Source organism: Rutidosis leptorrhynchoides, chromosome 5 (assembly GCF_046630445.1).
Source record: "Rutidosis leptorrhynchoides isolate AG116_Rl617_1_P2 chromosome 5, CSIRO_AGI_Rlap_v1, whole genome shotgun sequence".
Lineage (NCBI taxonomy): Eukaryota > Viridiplantae > Streptophyta > Magnoliopsida > Asterales > Asteraceae > Rutidosis > Rutidosis leptorrhynchoides.
Window position 1 is genome coordinate 84,610,403 of NC_092337.1, and position 19,682 is coordinate 84,630,084.

A 19,682-nucleotide genomic window follows, 5' to 3' on the forward strand; every position below is an offset into this window, starting at 1 on the left:
GAGAGACGAATGGAAAAGATGAATAAAGATATTCACGCAATACGAATCAGTTGTGAGCAATGCGGAGGACCACACTTAACGAAAGATTGTCACATTGAACAAACCATGGAACAATGTGAGAATGTTTCCTACATGAACCAAAGGCCGGTAAATAATTATCAACCGCCAAGGCCAAACTTCAATCGAAATCAAAACATTCTTTACAGTCCAAATGGACCCAACAATAACTCGTACAACCAACAAGGTCCGAATAACCAATCAACTCAAAACAACACTTTCTATCAACAAAGACCTAGCTTGTATAAACCACCACAACAAACCGAAGAGAAAAAGTCAAATCTGGAAGAAATGGTACAAAAGCTAGTTGAATCTCAAACATAATTTATTGCAACTCAAACCCAAACGAATGAGAGGTTTGATCAGTCATTTAGAACTCAACCAGCTTCCATTTTGAATCTAGAAAAACACGTAGGTACTCTTGCTAGCATGATGAGTGAAAGGGAACAAGGAAAGCTACCGAGTGATACTGAAGTAAATCCTCGAAATGAGAATGTTAATATGGTTTTAACAAATTCTGAAAAACCAGCACCAGAAGATGGGAAGGTTTTAGATGTGAGTAACAAGGAAGAAGTTACACCACCACCACCACCACCACCACCCGAGTATGTAAATCCAGTGGTGGCACCATACAGACCACCCATCCCGTTTCCAAGAAAAGGAGTTGAGTATGAGCAAATGATAGGTAATAAAATTTGTGATACCTTAGGAAAAAAGAAGAAGAATAAGAAAGTGCAAGAAACAAAATGTAGTGACCCAAACTTTTCCATGTTTATATATATATTAAATGAAATTATTATTTACATGATTAAATGTTTCCAACATGTTAAGCAATCAAACTTGTTAAGACTTGATTAATTGAAATAGGTTTCATATAGACAATTGACCACCCAAGTTGACCGGTGATTCACGAACGTTAAAACTTGTAAAAACTATATGATGACATATATATGGTTATATATATAGTTAACATGATATTATGATAAGTAAACATATCATTAAGTATATTAACAGTGAACTACATATGTAAAAACAAGACTACTAACTTAATGATTTTGAAATGAGACATATATGTAACGATTATCGTTGTAACGACATTTAATGTATATATATATATATCATATTAAGAGATATTCGTACATCATAATATCATGATAATATAATAATTTAAAATCTCATTTGATATTATAAATATTGGGTTAACAACATTTAACAAGATCATTAACCTAAAGGTTTCAAAACAACACTTACATGTAACGACTAAAGATGACTTAACGACTCAGTTAAAATGTATATACATGTAGTGTTTTAATATGTATTCATACACTTTTGAAAGACTTCAATACACTTATCAAAATACTTCTACTTAACAAAAATGCTTACAATTACAACCTCGTTCAGTTTCATCAACAATGCTACTCGTATGCACCCGTATTCGTACTCGTACAATACACAACTTTTAGATGTATGTACTATTGGTATATATACTCCAATGATCAGCTCTTAGTAGCCCATGTGAGTCAACTAACACATGTGGGAACCATCATTTGACAACTAGTATGAAATATCTCATAAAATTACAAAAATATTAGTAATCATTCATGACTTATTTACATGAAAACAAAATTACATATCCTTTATATCTAATCCATATACCAACTACCAAAAACACCTACAAACACTTTAATTCTTCAATTTTCTTCATCTAATTGATCTCTCTCAAGTTCCATCTTCAAGTTCTAAGTGTTCTTCATAAATTCCATAAGTATAGTTTCATAAAAATCAAGAATACTACCAAGTTTGCAAGTTTACTTCCAAGCTTTCTAATCCATTCCAGGTAATTATCTAAGATCAAGGAACCTTTGTTATTTACAGTAGGTTATCTTTCTAATTCAAGGTAATATTCATATTCAAACTTTGATTCAATTTCTACAACTATAACAATCTTATTTCGAGTGAAAATCTTACTTGAACTTGTTTTCGTGTCATGATTCTGCTTCAAGAACTTTCAAGCCATCCAAGGATCCTTTGAAGCTAGATCCATTTTTCTCATTTCCAGTAGCTTTATCCAGAAAACTTGAGGTAGTAATGATGTTCATAACATTATTCGATTCATACATATAAAGCTATCTTATTCGAAGGTTTAAACTTGTAATCACTAGAACATAGTTTAGTTAATTCTAAACTTGTTCGCAAACAAAAGTTAATCCTTCTAACTTGACTTTTAAAATCAACTAAACACATGTTCTATATCTATATGATATGCTAACTTAATGATTTAAAATTGGAAAACACGAAAAACACAGTAAAACCGGATATACGCCGTTGTAGTAACACCGCGGGCTGTTTTGGGTTAGTTAATTAAAAACTATGATAAACTTTGATTTAAAAGTTGTTCTTCTGGGAAAATGATTTTTCTTATGAACATGAAACTATATCCAAAAATCATGGTTAAACTCAAAGTGGAAGTATGTTTTCCAAAATGGTCATCTAGACGTCGTTCTTTCGACTGAAATGACTACCTTTACAAAAATGACTTGTAACCTATAATTCCGACTATAAACTTATACTTTTTCTGTATATATTCATAAACTTAAGTTCAATATGAAACCATAGCAATTGGATTCACTCAAAACGGATTTAAAATGAAGAAGTTATGGGTAAAACAAGATTGGATATTTTTTGATTATTTTAGCTACGGAAAATGTTTAACAAATCTATAAAAATCATATCCTAGCTAACTTATATTATATTATACATGTATTATAATATATTATGTAATCTTGGGATACCATAGACACGTATGTAAATGTTTTGACATATCATATCAACCCATGTATATATATTATTTGGAACAACCATAGACACTCTATATGCAGTAATGTTGGAGTTAGCTATACAGGGTTGAGGTTGATTCCAAAAATATATATACTTTGAGTTGTGATCTAGTCTGAGACGTGTATACACTGGGTCGTGGATTGATTCAAGATAATATATATCAATTTATTTCTGTACATCTAACTGTGGACAACTAGTTGTAGGTTACTAACGAGGACAGCTGACTTAATAAACTTAAAATATCAAAATGTATTAAAAGTGTTGTAAATATATTTTGAACATACTTTGATATATATGTACATATTTGATATAGGTTCGTGAATCGATCCGTGGCCAAGTCTTATTTTCGAGGAAGGAAATATCTATGAAAGTGAGTTATAGTCCCACTTTTAAAATCTAATATTTTTGGGATGAGAATACATGCAGGTTTTATAAATGATTTACAAAATAGACACAAGTACGTGAAACTACATTCTATGGTTGAATTATTGAAATCGAATATGCCCCTTTTTATTAAGTCTGGTAATCTAAGAATTAGGGAACAGACACCCTAATTGACGCGAATCCTAAAGATAGATCTATTGGGCCTAACAAACCCCATCCAAAGTACCGGATGCTTTAGTACTTCGAAATTTATATCATATCCTAAGGGTGTCCCAGAATGATGGGGATATTCTTATATATGCATCTTGTTAATGTCGGTTACCAGGTGTTCACCATATGAATGATTTTTATCTCTATGTATGGGATGTATATTGAAATATGAAATCTTGTGATCTATTGTTACGATTTGATATATATAGGTTAAACCTATAAGGCTATAACTCATCAACATTTTTTATTGACGTTTTAAGCATGTTTATTCTCAGGTGATTATTAAGAGCTTCCGATGTCGCATACTTAAATAAGGACAAGATTTGGAGTCCATGCTTGTATGATATTGTGTAAAAACTGTATTCAAGAAACTTATTTCGTTGTAACATATTTGTATTGTAAACCATTATGTAATAGTCGTGTGTAAACAGGATATTTTAGATTATCATTATTTGATAATCTACGTAAAGCTTTTTAAACCTTTATTGATGAAATAAAGGTTATGGTTTATTTTAAAATGAATGCAGTCTTTGAAAAACGTCTCATATAGAGGTCAAAACCTCGCAACGAAATCAATTAATATGGAACATTTTTAATCAATAAGAACGGGTCATTTCAGTTGGTATCCGAGCGTTGGTCTTAGAGAACCAGAAAATTTGCATTAGTGTGTCTTATCGAGTTTGTTAGGATGCATTAGTGAGTCTGGACTTCGACCGTGTTTTCTTTAAAAATGATTGCTTAATATTTTTGTTGGAAACTATATATTATTAACATGTAAATATTATGTGATATATTAATCTCTTAACATGTTTGATATTGTGTGATAGATGTCTACCTCTAGCACAAATCCCATTGACTCACCTAATAATAACGAAGAGTCGAATATATATTGGCAAGATTCACAAGTTCCCGAAGAACCGGAAGAAGAGGAAACGGAATCGGAAGAAGAGGAACCGGAAGAAGAGGAAACGGAATCGGAAGAAGAGGAACCGGAAGAAGAGGAAACGGAAGAAGAGGAACTGGAAGAAGAAGAGGTTCCGGAGGGGGGAATAGTAGGAACCACAGAAAACCGGTCAAATAAAAGAAAATCCTCAACCAATGGACCAAAGTTAATAATGGTCAATGGTGTTTCCGCTAAGGAAGCAAAATATTGGAAAAATTACCAATTTTCCGATGAATCGGATCCTGATGAGGATTCCGATGATGTTATAGAAATTACCCCGACCCAATTTAATGAGGCAAAAGAAAATAATAAGGGAAAAGGCATCAAAATAGAGAAATCTGATTCCGACCCCGATGAACTTTATATGTACCGTCAACACCCGTATTTTCAATATCGTGACAATAACCCGGGAACCTCTAAACCACCAGGTTTTTCTAAACCAATGTGGAAAATGATGACTCGTATTAGAGGAACATCATATATCCCTAGAAGATTAGGAAAAAGAACCAAGTCCGAAGAAGAAGAAACCAGTGATTCAGATTAGAGGGGTGTGAGCATGTTGTGTAATAAATGTATTGTAGTGTGCTTGTACTTTTATGTTCTATGTAAAAATTGCTTGTATTGTTTGTTATTACGAATCTAATCCTTGTCTATTTTACAGTATAAAAAACAAAATGGACGTTAAGGGTAGACAACCGAATATTTTAGAAGACCTACCAAAGGATATGATTGAGGAAATCTTGTCTAGAGTCGGTCAGAATTCATCAGCACATTTAGTTATGGCGAAATTAACTTGTCAAACATTTGAAAGACTTTCCAGAAATGCCTTAGTTTATAAAAGGTTTTCCTTTGATAGGTGGGGTATATCACATTGTGGAGGCTTTAAGTTACGCCGTGTTTTCTTTAAAGCGTTAAATGCGGGGAACCCAAATGCAATTTTACGCTACGGGTTAAGAACCTATTTTGACTCAACATATCTCAACATAGGATTTCGTGAATTAGAAAGAGCTTCTAACATGCAACATAAAGAAGTATGTTATGCTTACGGGTTAGTGATGTTCGCTTCTTACCAAAGTGAGAAAAAGAACATCGGATTGCAGCTTTTAAATAAAACTTTCCCACAAGTGACGGATTCAGTAGTTGGGGTGATTAACAAGGTTTTTAGATTATTACGGGGCTGTTGGACATTACGAAACCCTCATCCTTTTGACGGCATTACAACATGCTGCCTAGCTAATGGTCATAACGGTTATTTTTCACAAGACCAAGGATGGGAAGTCGTCTTAGTAAAACCAGAATGCATGACTTGTTTATGGACTTATGAATTACGTGTCTTTATTTCCTTTGCTGAACAACTTGCGTATTAACTAGATTTATCTTCAAAACTGTCCTGTATCATAGTGTACTATATTTCATGTTATATGTAATATAGCGAAGTTGTAAGTTTGAAGAATATTTGTATGTGATATATTATTATAATCAGTTTTTCATATGGAATTTTAGTAGTTGAATTGTATATTAGCTACTAAGTATGAACTTAACGGGTAGGTAGTACCCGAATTTAAACTTATAAAACGCTAATATGAAGAAAAAGCTTTTATAAATGAGTTCATATTATGCTACGAGATATTATTGACTACTCTTAATATTCTGTATGATTAAATTGTTTCATTTGACTATTTTGAAGGAAATGGCACCGACTACTCGACACACCTTGAATATGAGCGAAGAGGAATTTTGTGCCTTTCTTGCTTCAAACATAGCCACAGTACAGGCCTCGCTACATACCAACAATAACTCTGAATCTAGCAATACAGCTAACGGCGTAAGAAATCGTGTAGGATGCTCCTACAAGGAATTCACTGCCTGCAAACCTTCAGAATTTGATGGGACCGAAGGACCAATCGGATTGAAACGGTGGACCGAGAAAGTTGAATCGGTGTTTGCCATAAGTAAGTGTATTGAAGGAGACAAAGTGAAGTACGCTACGCATACCTTTACAGGTATTGCGTTAACATGGTGGAATACCTTTCTAGAGCAAGTGGGACAAGATGCTGCTTACGCGCTACCGTGGTCAGCATTCAAGCACTTGATGAACGAGAAGTACCGTCCCAGAACCGAGGTCAATAAGCTCAAGTCAGAACTTAGAGGGTTACGAACACAGGGATTCGAAATTACTTCGTACGAAAGATGATTCATAGAATTGTGCCTATTGTGTCCGACATCGTTAGAAGATGAGGAAGAGAAGATCGACGCGTTTGTGAAAGGGTTACCGGAGAGAATCCAAGAAGATATAAGTTCACACGAACCTGCCTCCATACAAAAGCCATGTAGAATGGCTCACAAACTAGTGAACCAGATTGAGGGAAGAATTAAAGAACAGGCGGCCGAAGAGGCCAACGTGAAGTTAGTCAAAAGAAAGTGGGAGGAAAACGGTGATAAGAGTCACCAAAACAACAACAACTATCTCAACAATCGCAACATCAATCGCAACTACAACAAATGGCACAACAACAATAACAACAACTACAACAATCATCCCAATAACAATAACAACCGCAACAACAACAACAAAAATCAGAAGCATCTATGCCAAAGGTGTGAAAAGTATCACTCGGGGTTCTGCACCAAATTTTGCAACAAGTGTAAAAGAAATGGTCATAGCGCGGCGAAGTGTGAGGTCTACGGACCAGGGGTTAACAGAACGAAAGGAACAAATGGTGTCGGAACGAGTAATGGCGGAGCAAGTAGTGTCGGAGCAAGTTATGCCAATGTAGTTTGTTATAAATGTGGAAAACCGGGCCACATTATTAGAAATTGCCAGAACCAGGAGAACACGAATGGACAAGGCCGCGGAAGAGTTTTCAATATTAATGCGGCAGAGGCACAGGAAGACCCGGAGCTTGTTACGGGTACGTTTCTTATTGAAAATAATTCTGCTTACGTTTTATTTGATTCGGGTACGGATAGAAGCTATATGAGTAGAGATTTTTGTGCTAAATTAAGTTGTCTATTGACGCTGTTGGATAGTAAATTTTTACTCGAATTAGCAAACGGTAAATTAATTTCAGTAGATTATATATGCCGGAATCGAGAAATTAAACTGGGTAGCGAAATATTTAAGATTGATTTGATACCAGTAGAGTTAGGGAGTTTTGATGTAATAGTTGGCATGGACTGGCTGAAGGAGATGAAAGCAGAGATCGTATGTTACAAAAATGCAATTCGCATTGTACGAGAAGAAGGAGAACCCTTAATGGTGTACGGAGAAAAGGGCAACACGAAGCTACATCTTATTAGTAATTTGAAGGCACAAAAACTAATAAGAAAAGGTTGCTATGCTGTTCTAGCACACGTCGAGAAAGTACAAACTGAAAAAAAGAGCATCAATGATGTTCCCGTCACAAAAGAATTTCCCGATGTATTTCTGAAAGAATTACCGGGACTACCTCCACATCGATCCGTTGAATTTCAAATAGATCTTGTACCAGGAGCTGCACCAATAGCTCGTGCTCCTTACAGACTCGCACCCAGCGAGATGAAAGAACTGCAAAGCCAACTGCAAGAACTATTAGAACGTGGTTTCATTCGACCAAGCACATCACCATGGGGAGCTCCTGTTTTGTTTGTCAAGAAGAAGGATGGTACATTTAGGTTGTGTATTGACTACATAGAGTTGAATAAACTTACCATCAAAAACCGTTATCCACTGCCGAGAATTGACGACTTATTTGATCAACTACAAGGCTCCTCGGTTTATTCAAAAATCAATTTACGTTCTGGATATCATCAAATGCGAGTAAAGGAGGATGATATTCCAAAACTGCTTTTAGGACACGTTATGGTCATTACGAGTTTATGGTTATGCCGTTTGGATTGACTAACGCACCAGCTGTGTTCATGGACCTTATGAACCGAGTGTGTGGGCCATATCTTGATAAGTTTGTCATTGTTTTCATCGATGACATACTTATTTACTCAAAGAATGATCAAGAGCACGAAGAACATTTGAGAAAAGTGCTAGAAGTATTGAGGAAAAAAAACTGTACGCTAAGTTTTCAAAGTGTGCATTTTGGTTGGAAGAAGTTCAATTCCTCGGTCACATAGTGAACAAAGAAGGTATTAAGGTGGATCCGGAAAAGATAGAAACTGTTGAAAAGTGGGAAACCCTAAAAACTCCGAAGCATATACGTCAATTTTTAGGATTGGCTGGTTACTACAGAAGATTCATCCAAGATTTCTCCAAAATAGCAAAACCCTTGACTGCATTAACACATAAAGGGAAGAAATTTGAATGGAAGGATGAACAAGAGAAGGCGTTTCAGTTATTGAAGAAAAAGCTAACTACGGCACCTATATTGTCATTGCCTGAAGGTAATGATGATTTTGTGATTTATTGTGACACATTAAAGCAAGGTCTCGGTTGTGTATTAATGCAACGAACGAAGGTGATTGCTTATGCGTCTAGACAATTGAAGATTCACGTGCAAAATTATACAACTCACGATTTGGAATTGGGTGCTGTTGTTTTTGCATTAAAGACTTGGAGGCATTATTTATATGGGGTCAAAAGTATTATATATACCGACCACAAAAGTCTCCAACACATATTTAATCAGAAGCAACTGAATATGAGACAACGCAGGTGGATTGAACTGTTGAATGATTATGATTTTGAGATTCGATACCACCCGGGGAAGGTGATGTTCTGCGAGGTGTATATGAAATAGCTTTATATTTTACTAGGAAAAACTATTAAATATGATACAATTTTACACAAGATATTTATTTAATTATAGAATTGATATACCTAAACCTTGCTACAACACTTATAGGCAGTGTACCTAAGCGTACAGTAGTGTAGTTTTTAGTAATTCCGGTTCGTCCACAGGGAATTTTTTAAACAAAGCTTAACGCTATATTAGTTTTAATTTATAAAAATACAAATATATATATATAAGTAATATTATTATTATAAAGGGGGTTTTTACCGTTTAATGACCGGTTTGTTGATTTTTAAAACTTTAGTCGCAGTTAAAACCTAATGTAATATATTAAATAAATAAAAGACTTAATTTAAAGCGTAAAGTAAATAACGATAATGAAATTGCGATAAATAAAAGTGCGATAAAATAAAATTGCGATAATTAAAAATACGATAATTAAAATTGCAATTAAATACAATGACAATAAATAAAAGTACGATAATTAGAAGTGCAATTAAATATAAAATAAAGGAAATTAAATATGAAATAAAATAATTATGCTTATTTAAACTTCCGTAATCATGATGTTTGACGTGTTGATTTTAGTTTTATGCCCATGGGTTAATTTTCCTTTGTCTTGGATTATTTAATATGTCCGTCTGGTTTTTGTCCATAACAGTCCATCAGTCATAAATATAAAGTGCGAGTGTCCTCGTCAAATTATCCTTATACCCGAAATTAAATATTCCAACTAATTGGGGACTTAAACTGTAACAAGGTTTTATTACTTTGTTATTAATTATGCCAAGTGTCCTTGTACATAATTTTACCCCTGTTTTAATAATTCCATAGACTATTAATCCATTCCCATGTCCGGTTAAATGAACGATTATTCGTACATATAAATACCCCGCCCATCGTGTCTGATCAAGTGTATATGGTTATTTATAGGGACGTCCAATTGTAAATATTTATATTAAAATTAACAAACTATCATTTAGTTAAACAAATATAAAGCCCATTAATAGCCCATAGTCTAATTTCCACAAGTGTCGTTCTTTTGTCCAAACCCCAATTATGGTACAAAGCCCAATTACCCAATTTTAGTAATTAGCCCAACATCATGATTACTTCGTTTTAAATAAGCATAATAATAACTTAGCTACGAGACATTAAATTAAAAAGGTTGAACATAACTTACAATGATTAAAAATAGCGTAGCGTTACACGGACAGAATTTCGACTTACACCCTTACAACATTTGCTAACATACCCTTATTATTAGAATTTAAAATTAAAATTAAAATTAAAATATATATATATATATATATATATATATATATATATATATATATATATATATATATATATATATATATATATATATATATATATATATATATATATATATATATATATATATAAGTTTACGTAGGATGGAAAGAAAAAGATGTGTAAAATTCGGCCGAATGCTCGGCCTTTTATAGGCCCACGTTTACTGTTCAGACCTCCGTGAGTGCGGAGGTTTTTGCCTTTATAGGCTCCGCGAGTGCGGAGCAGTGGTTTCCAGGTCACACAAGTTTGGATCCTAGTCTACCGACGGTTTTAATATATAAATATAATATATATATATATAATTTATATAATTAATTATATATTATATTATATTTATATACATAGTTAACTTGTAATTTTTAGTCCGTTGCGTCGAGCATTGAGAGTTGACTCTGGTCCCGGTTCCGGATTTTCGAACGTCCTTGCGTACAATTTAATATCTTGTACTTTGCGTTTTGAATCTTGTACTCTTGTAATTCTGAGACGTTTCTTATCAATAATTGGAACCTCTTTGATTGTATTTTGTACTTTTGAGCTTTTTGGTCGTTTGCGTCTTCAATTCGTCGAATCTATCTTTTGTCTTCACCTTTTATTATTTAACCGAATATCACTTGTAAATAGGACAATTGCAACTAAAAGCTTGTCTTTCTTGAGGAATAATGCTATGAAATATATGTTCGTTTCTAGCATTATCAAATATTCCCACACTTGAGCGTTGCTTGTCCTCAAGCAATATAGTCTTGAAATATACTAGAATCACTTCTTTATTCTTCACACTTTGTACATCAGTGATTTCTATACGGCGGTATAAACAATGGTAGTAACGATGTGGTTTACAGTCTCACATGACTATAAAAATTTAGATCCTTTAAGGAAATTGGATCTTTATGAAAACATTTGATCTTTTGAAAATTAAATCTAGCTTTTGCCCTAGATAAGTTTTCCGGAATAACCCTTCACCGGTATTTGCAAATTCTTTTTGTGGGTTTGGTGGGTTTCAGATTTGAAAACTTTAGCTCAAAACTTGTGGTTTTGTGTCACCCACTTGCTAACCTTGTATTGGGAAAGCAACACGTCCAGTTTACTTGCTCCGTATATTACTTTTCGGTAAACTACCGTCCGGTTGTAAAGGAAAGCGTTGAACAAGCAACTGTTAAGGCAATGTCCCCTGACATGCTTTTAATTATGGTCTATAATGTATCGGAAGCAATTACTATCCTTTGTAGGAGCAATAGTAAAGCTCACCCTTATAATTTTTCGGTCTGGCACAAGGTCCTGTCTTTGACCATGCTATGCAACCACCGTTCTTACGGTTGACACCCGATTTGGTTCAGGTGACCTAATGAATTCCAGGTGAATTCCTAGGATTTTACGTTCAATGGTAATGAACGCATTGAAAATGGGTTTTTAGAAAACAAATCGGTTTTAATTTTTGATCAAAATATTTTCTCGTTCAAGCTCGAGTTTAGATATCATCGAATTCCATGAGTTTGTAATTCTCAATCTTTAAAGTCAATCTCAAGGATTGAGTAATATAAGGCTTAAATGCTGATTTTTAATCTTTAAGGAGATTATACTTTCTGGAGGTCTGATTCATTAGTCTTATCAAGCTAATTTGCACGGCGCCCTCCCCATTTTACGAGACAGATCCTCTCATGGTTAGGATAAGTCTGACCACTTGGCGACCCTGTTTGATGCTGAGGTCCGTGGATTTTCTGCTGATTTTAGTGATGACTTTTCTAGGTTTTTCGTCAACCTACAGCTGGTCTGGACGACAACTTCATGACCTAAATCAAGAAGCGCGTTTCTTTTTCGGAAGACTTTACTTCCTTTTAATGATGGAATTGATTCATCGTGTAGATCCATCTTTCTTACAGTAAATCGAGTAAAACTTTTTAGTTTAGTCTAAAGCAAAAGTATTTTCAGTTATTTGTTACAGAAATATGTGACATATGTTTAAAATAACTTGGTAAATTTTCTCACACTTGGCTTTTATTTTCCTTTTTATTGTCCTCTATTCCATTTTAAATGAATTCTAACATTTTGGTTTGTTTCTCAATTTATGTCCTTTCCGAGGTAACAATAATTTCGGTGTTAACACCTAGTTTTATCGTTCATAAATATGTATAAACATGATTTTGAGTTCATTTAATTGAAAATTTTGAATTTTTTTTACTAGAATTGGGTAGTCAGTATATAAGACTAGGGCTGTTCTTTATTATCAGAGAGCACTAGATTCTAATACAACTACTGCTTTACTAGTATTTCTAATGGTAACCAAGTGTATAAAGTAAAATTTGTGATGACCCGGGAATTTCCGACCAAATTTAAACTTAATCTTTTTATGGTTTCGACACGATAAGCAAAGTCTATAAAGTTGAGTCTCAAAATTTTTGAACAATTTACATGAATGCATTTGACCTTTGACTATTCCCGACGATTCACGAACAATTGTGTGTAAACAAATACGTGTAAATATAAATATAAGTATATGTAATAATTTGAATAAATAAAATTAACTTAATTAATTAAGTTAGTTATATAAAAAATACGCAAGATAAAAAGTTATTATGAAGCTATACGTAAATATACATATAAATTCTATTGTTATGTAATATATATAAAATGTATAAATAATAAATATACAATAAAATTTATTATTATAATTATAAGATAGTATATTTTACCTAAGTGATAAAACATGTATATAATACAAGAATAAAGTTATTATAATAATATTTCCATTACTTTCAATGTTAGCAATGTTAATAAGGTTAATTAAAATATATAAATAAAAATTCATTATGTATAAATTATTAAAGTTAATAGAATTATTGTTTTTATTAATAATATGAGTATTATTATAACTAGTATTTATACTTTTAATAATATTGTTATGAATTTTATATTCATATTATTATGATTACTGGAATATTATTATAAATTTTTATTATTATTAAGAGTATTATTATTATTGTTATGTTTATTAATTAATAAGAGTAATATGTAAATACCGATATATATATATAGACATATAGAATATAGATATATATAAATACTGAAAAATAAAATAAAATATCAGATATAAGTATATATAATATATATTTATACAGATACTGTATATAATCTATAATATTATTACTTATTGTTAATTAATATAATTATTATTATTAATTATTTGAGTTATAAAAAATCAGGAACATTAATCTAATTCAGTTGCAAGTATCCATCTCTCTATAGTATTTTTTTGTTTTCTGTCTTTACAAATCGTACGAATCTAGATTTGATCACAATAATCCAAATTCAGTTGTTATCGTGATTTTTTTTTATTTTATTTATTTTTTTTTACCTGCTTTAACATAATGGTCGACCTATTTCATTATAAATCAGTCCAATTGTTTCGGGTTATCAGGGATTTCACTCAGTTCTCTCAATTATCACTATCATGTATCAATTATAAACACCCTTAACAGCTGACAGATAATCAAATTTAACAGAAAGTCGAAGAACACAGTTTCACCTCTGTACGTGTACATTTTATGCAATTCATAGAATTCTTGACAATTTTAAAAATCTGAAAATGCAGTTTAGTTATTAATCTCTTGTCTAAACTATCTGCAAAGTTTCAAGAACCAATTTAATCTACCGAGTTCGAATTTCGAGAGTCAAAGTTTTAAATGAAAAAGTCAACAATTGTTCTTGAGTTAAATTCGAATTCATTTTTACGTGTTACGTCCAATTGATGATTCCAATCAATTCTATATATGATTTACAAACTATGTTATGTTGAAACCATAATCTAATACATACTCTAATACAAAAACTAAATTTTTTTTTTAAAAACCAAACCGTGGCTGCTGTACAGCGGTTTTTTTTTTATTTTTATTTTTTTTTACTTTTCGGTTTATAATAAATCTGTGACATAGAGGGATTGTTTATATGTTGTTGAAAGATCCTAAATCTTGTTTTGTAATTCGTTAATTAATGGTTTTGAGCCATGGTTGATCCTGTGTTTGTGAAGAAGAAGGAGGAGAACATAGGATATAGAAAGAAGGGGTTTTATACATTTAAATGGGTTTATAATCAGAAAAACGAGATTGGACGATTGGTATAGGGTGTTTGCTGTGTACGAGAGGTCGGGGGTTCGAGCCCGGTTTGGGCCTTCTTTTTAGAACAAGTTTTAAAGGTAGTTTCCTTATTAAAATTTATTTCTATTAACATTTATATTATTATGAATATTAATATTATTGTTGTTATCAAGTATTAATGTTATTAATTGTTCATATTGTAAGTATTATGAAGAGTATGACCTTTATTATTATTATCACAATTATTATTATTATTATCATGATTATTAACTAATATGATGTAAAAGAAAATATAGATTTAGAACTATTAATATGATAGTAAATATGGTGATGATTATGTATTATAATTAGAGATTATGTATTATGTATAATAAAAGAAGAGATAGGTTTATGAGTAATTAGGATACGATAAAAGTATATAATGTAATTACATATGATATTGATAAGATTAGATATAAACTTGTTGTGTTCATGAAAACGTTTATGTTATATATAAGAGTAATATGGATGCGATTACGCTTAATGCTATAATTAAGATATTAAGTATTTAAAACAACGTTATTATTATGTGGACAGGATATATATGGATGCTATAAGTTAAATCATAAAACTTAATCATTATTATTTTTAGGTATTATTTTTATTATCTTTATTATTATTATTATTATTATTATCATTATTATCATTAGTAGTAAAATTGTTATATTCATAATTATTATTATTAGTATTACTACCAATAGATATTCTTATATAAAAATACATTATAAGAATATTAATACCACATATCACTATGATTTTATTATTAACAAAATAGTAACTAAGTTATATATAAAATATATCAAATTAATAGGTACATATATATTTTATCATATATAAACCCTAATATAAATTATTATTATTATTAATATGTTATAATGAAAGATAAACACTAGTTAAATAAAATATATAAATTAAATATATCTATATCTATATAATAAATAATTTAACAAGTATATCATTAAAAATAATAAATATATTTATTCGATTACAATTATATGTTTTAATAGAAATGCAATTAATATAGGTTCGTGAATCCGAGGTCAACCCTGCATTGTTCTGTATCGTTATATGTATTTTTACTACAAAATACAATAGGTGAGTTTCATTTACTCCCCTTTTACTCTTTACGTTTTGGGCTGAGAATACATGCAAATGCTTTATTAACTGTTTTACAATAATTATATGCGTGAGTTTCATTTGCTCCCTTTTTAAATGCTTTTGCAATATATATTTTTGTGACTGAGAATACATGCGCTTTTATAAATGCTTTACGAAATAGACACAAGTACTGAAAACTACATTCTATGGCTGGATTATTAAACCGAATATGCCCCTTTTTAGTCTGGTAATCTAAGAATTAGGGAACAGACACCCTAATTGACGCGAACTCTAAAGATAGATCTATCGGGCCCAACAAGCCCCATCCAAAGTACCGGATGCTTTAGTACTTCGAAATTTATATCATGTCCGAAGGAGGATCCCGGAATGATGGGGATATTCTTATATATATTGTGAATGTCGGTTACCAGGTGTTCAATCCATATGAATGATATTTTTGTCTCTATGCATGGGACGTATGTTTATGAGAAATGAAAATCTTGTGGTCTATTAAAATGATGGAAATGATTATTGATGTTAAACTAATGAACTCACCAACCTTTTGGTTGACACTTTAAAGCATGTTTATTCTCAGGTATGAAAGAAATCTTCCGCTGTGCATTTGCTCACTTTAAAGATATTACTTGGAGTCATTCATGACATATTTCAAAAGACGTTGCATTCGAGTCGTCGAGTTCATCAAGATTATTATTAAGATAATTATAATTAGATATACTATGAAATGGTATGCATATCGTCAATTTTCGATGTAAGGAAGTTTGTCTTTTCAAAACGAATGCAATGTTTGTAAAATGTATCATATAGAGGTCAAGTACCTCGCGATGTAACCAACTATTGTGAATCGTTTGTAATCGATGTGGACATTGTCCGGATGGATTAGGACGGGTCCTTTCAAAATTTTTAAATCCGAAAGAATTTAACCCCTTCCCACACTTAAGATCTTGCAATGCCCTCATTTGCAAGAAATCAGTAACAATTTAAATTATTGAGGGTGATTAGCGTAGAAAAATGATCAAATTTTACCAAAGTTTCCAAACATATTGGCGTTTGTTTGCTGAATGATAAATGGTGCATATCATTTGTTCATTCCGTCTTGTTGTTACATCACATTTATTTTTCATCTTGTCGTCAAAATTAGTTGCTTTTGCTGAACTTAATGCCAGTCTTTGAAAATGCGTTGTTTTACCCTGTTGTGTACATAAGATAAACTGCAAACATATATACATATTTTTGAAGTTTGGTATATTACCCCACATTCAAAAATTATTAAAATCTAATAATAAAAGTTAGAAAATTATAAAAACTATTACAATATCAACAAAAGTGTTAAATGTAGTAACATTACAAAAATAAAATAAATAAAACTAAATAAACTAGGGTTGATACTGATACCAGTAGGGGTTTCATGCATAACCGTATGTGTTATAAAATGCTTCAGCTGGGTTATAAGTAGGATACGGTGGTTGGATCTCTATACACCAGGGAGGAAATACGAGCTTTGGAGTAGGAATATAGTTTCTACCTACATGTTGGCAATGAGCTATGATGTGGTTTTGATGAACTTGCCAATCTTCAAATGCTCGATGTCTAGCATTTTCATACTCTTGTGAAGCTATAAACCTTTGCATTTCTGTCATTTCATTTCCCCCTCCCACATTACCTAGCTGTTGATTTCTTTCAACCTGTAGATGTCTTCCATTATATTGTACTGCGGCGTTATTTCGCCTCTTCAAAACCTTAGCACCATGATATATATTTAAACCAATTGTATCGTCGGGTTCTGGTTCTTCGATTAATAATCCCCCCGACTTATATCCACATCGAGATACTCAGCAATTAATGTAATAAGTATACCACCTCCTATTATACTGTGCGGTCTCATCCCCCTAACCATAGCCGATAAATAATAACCCACACAATAAGGTATACTTACAGCGCTTTGTGGGTCTCGAATACACATGTGGTAAAATAAATCTTGCTCATTTACCTTTTCCTTATTTTTACCTCGCTGTGTAATCGAGTTCGCTAGAAACCTGTGAATTACTCTTAACTCAGCTCTATCTATATCCAAATAAGAGCAATTTCCCCCTTTAAATCGGTGATGGCTAGTCATTTGACTCCATACACCATGCGTATCAAAATTTTCATCAATCTTCCTATCATTTAATATCAACCCTTGACAATCGGCAGATGCTAGCTCCTCAGGCGTATATATACGTAAGGCCTGAGCCATGTCTAGTAGAGACATGTGGCGCATCGAACCTCCTAACAAAAATCTAATAAAAGTTCGATCGGTTAAAGTAGCTACCCGATCATTTATTTCTATACTACACAATAATTCTTCACACCATACTTTATATACAGGTCTACGCATGTTGAATAATCGTACCCAATCGTTAAAAGTAGAATTACCATACCTCTGTGTAAGTAATTCTCTAATCCGTTCGCCCAATCCTACAGCTTCTAACGGTTCCCATTCTATTACCCTAGGTACTTCAACAGCTTTAGAATGAAGAGTGTGCAAGCCCATTTGGTATTTTGGATAATTTATCCAACGTCTGTCTAATCTCAAGTTCGGGTGCAAATCTTTCACGTGCATATCTGAAAATGTCATAACTGGATGAGGTATATCTTTTTTGTAATAGTTATCAACATCCTGTTGTTTCGCATTCTCAGGAGGAGCAATGCGAGCTTGGGATGAAGATTCACCCCTTTCAGTCTGCAAAACGCATCAAACACAATTTTTGTGCATCCAAATATGCATTAGTGTCAGCAAAATCATCAATCAAAATAATTACAATGACATGTTCAATTTATATCAAACTTATGCTCATTTTCATATTTTTATCAAATCTACACTTTTTCAAATAAGCATATACGAAAATGTTCGCCAAGTTCATAAGCATTCAACTCAAATAACATGTCAAAATAATCATTATTAGTAATTAAACAAGTTTCAAATGGCATTATCTCTCAAAAATCAAGTTCATGAATTTTAGACTTGAAAAAGTCCACTTTAATTCTCAAAAATCATGTTTAGGCTCAAAGTTTGGATCATTTAACTACCTAAACATGTTACACTACTTAATTTAGCAATAATTCATGACAAAAATCGGCCATAACCTGTTTATATCAAAAAGCCCCAAATTGCTCAAGAACACAAACCCTAGATTATTCAAAAATTGAAGTTCAAAGCTTCTAATCATGTTAAATAGCATCAATCTAGGTTATACAAGCATAATACACAAACAATTGAAGCATTATTACACTAGAAAGCATCAAAATCGAATTATGTATGAAATTGTTCAAGAACACTAAAATTCGGATTTAAAGGTGTTTAGGTGTAGAAATTTACCGATTTCCTTGAGTAATTCCTTGATAATAGTCTCCTCATTGCAATTTTATGAAAGATTTGATGAAAAATGATGAAAAATGGCGAATTTGTGATGAATTTTTGTGGGTTCTTCGGGTAAAAATATGTGTGTGTGTGTGTGTGTATTGAAACTGGTCTGTTCGACCAGATAACCATCTGGGTTTTGTGACCTCCGCGAGTGCGGTGGTGGGCCAGTTTAAATCACCGCGAGTCGCGATGGTTTTTTTTTTTTTTTTAAATTAAAAATCTTATAACTTTATAAAACATAAAATTAATTCAAAATTTAAAATTTTGTTTCTTTTTAGGATGAGGGCGTTTCGGATCGATTTCCTAGTCCGTCCCTCGACAAAATTTTGAAATTTGTCATTTTTAAGCGCAGTTTTAAAAGCAAAGATTTTTGGGGTTTTTAATGTTTTTGGCATACTTTAATTCAATGAGATTAAAAATAATGATAATAAAAGTTCTCGTCCCTCCCTCGGGTAAAGCAATTTCGGTTCAATGACCTAGTCTTCAACTCATGACGAATTTTAAAAATCATATTTTTAACTTAACGAAATAAAGTAAATTTTCGTTTTTAAATTCACACCAAA

The 19,682-nt window shown here is 32.1% G+C and overlaps 1 pseudogene; it reads right to left on the minus strand.

The window, feature by feature from the left end:
* The window catches only part of LOC139848802 (uncharacterized), an 89,039-nt pseudogene that overhangs the window by 25,586 nt on the left and 43,771 nt on the right, over positions 1 to 19,682 (minus strand).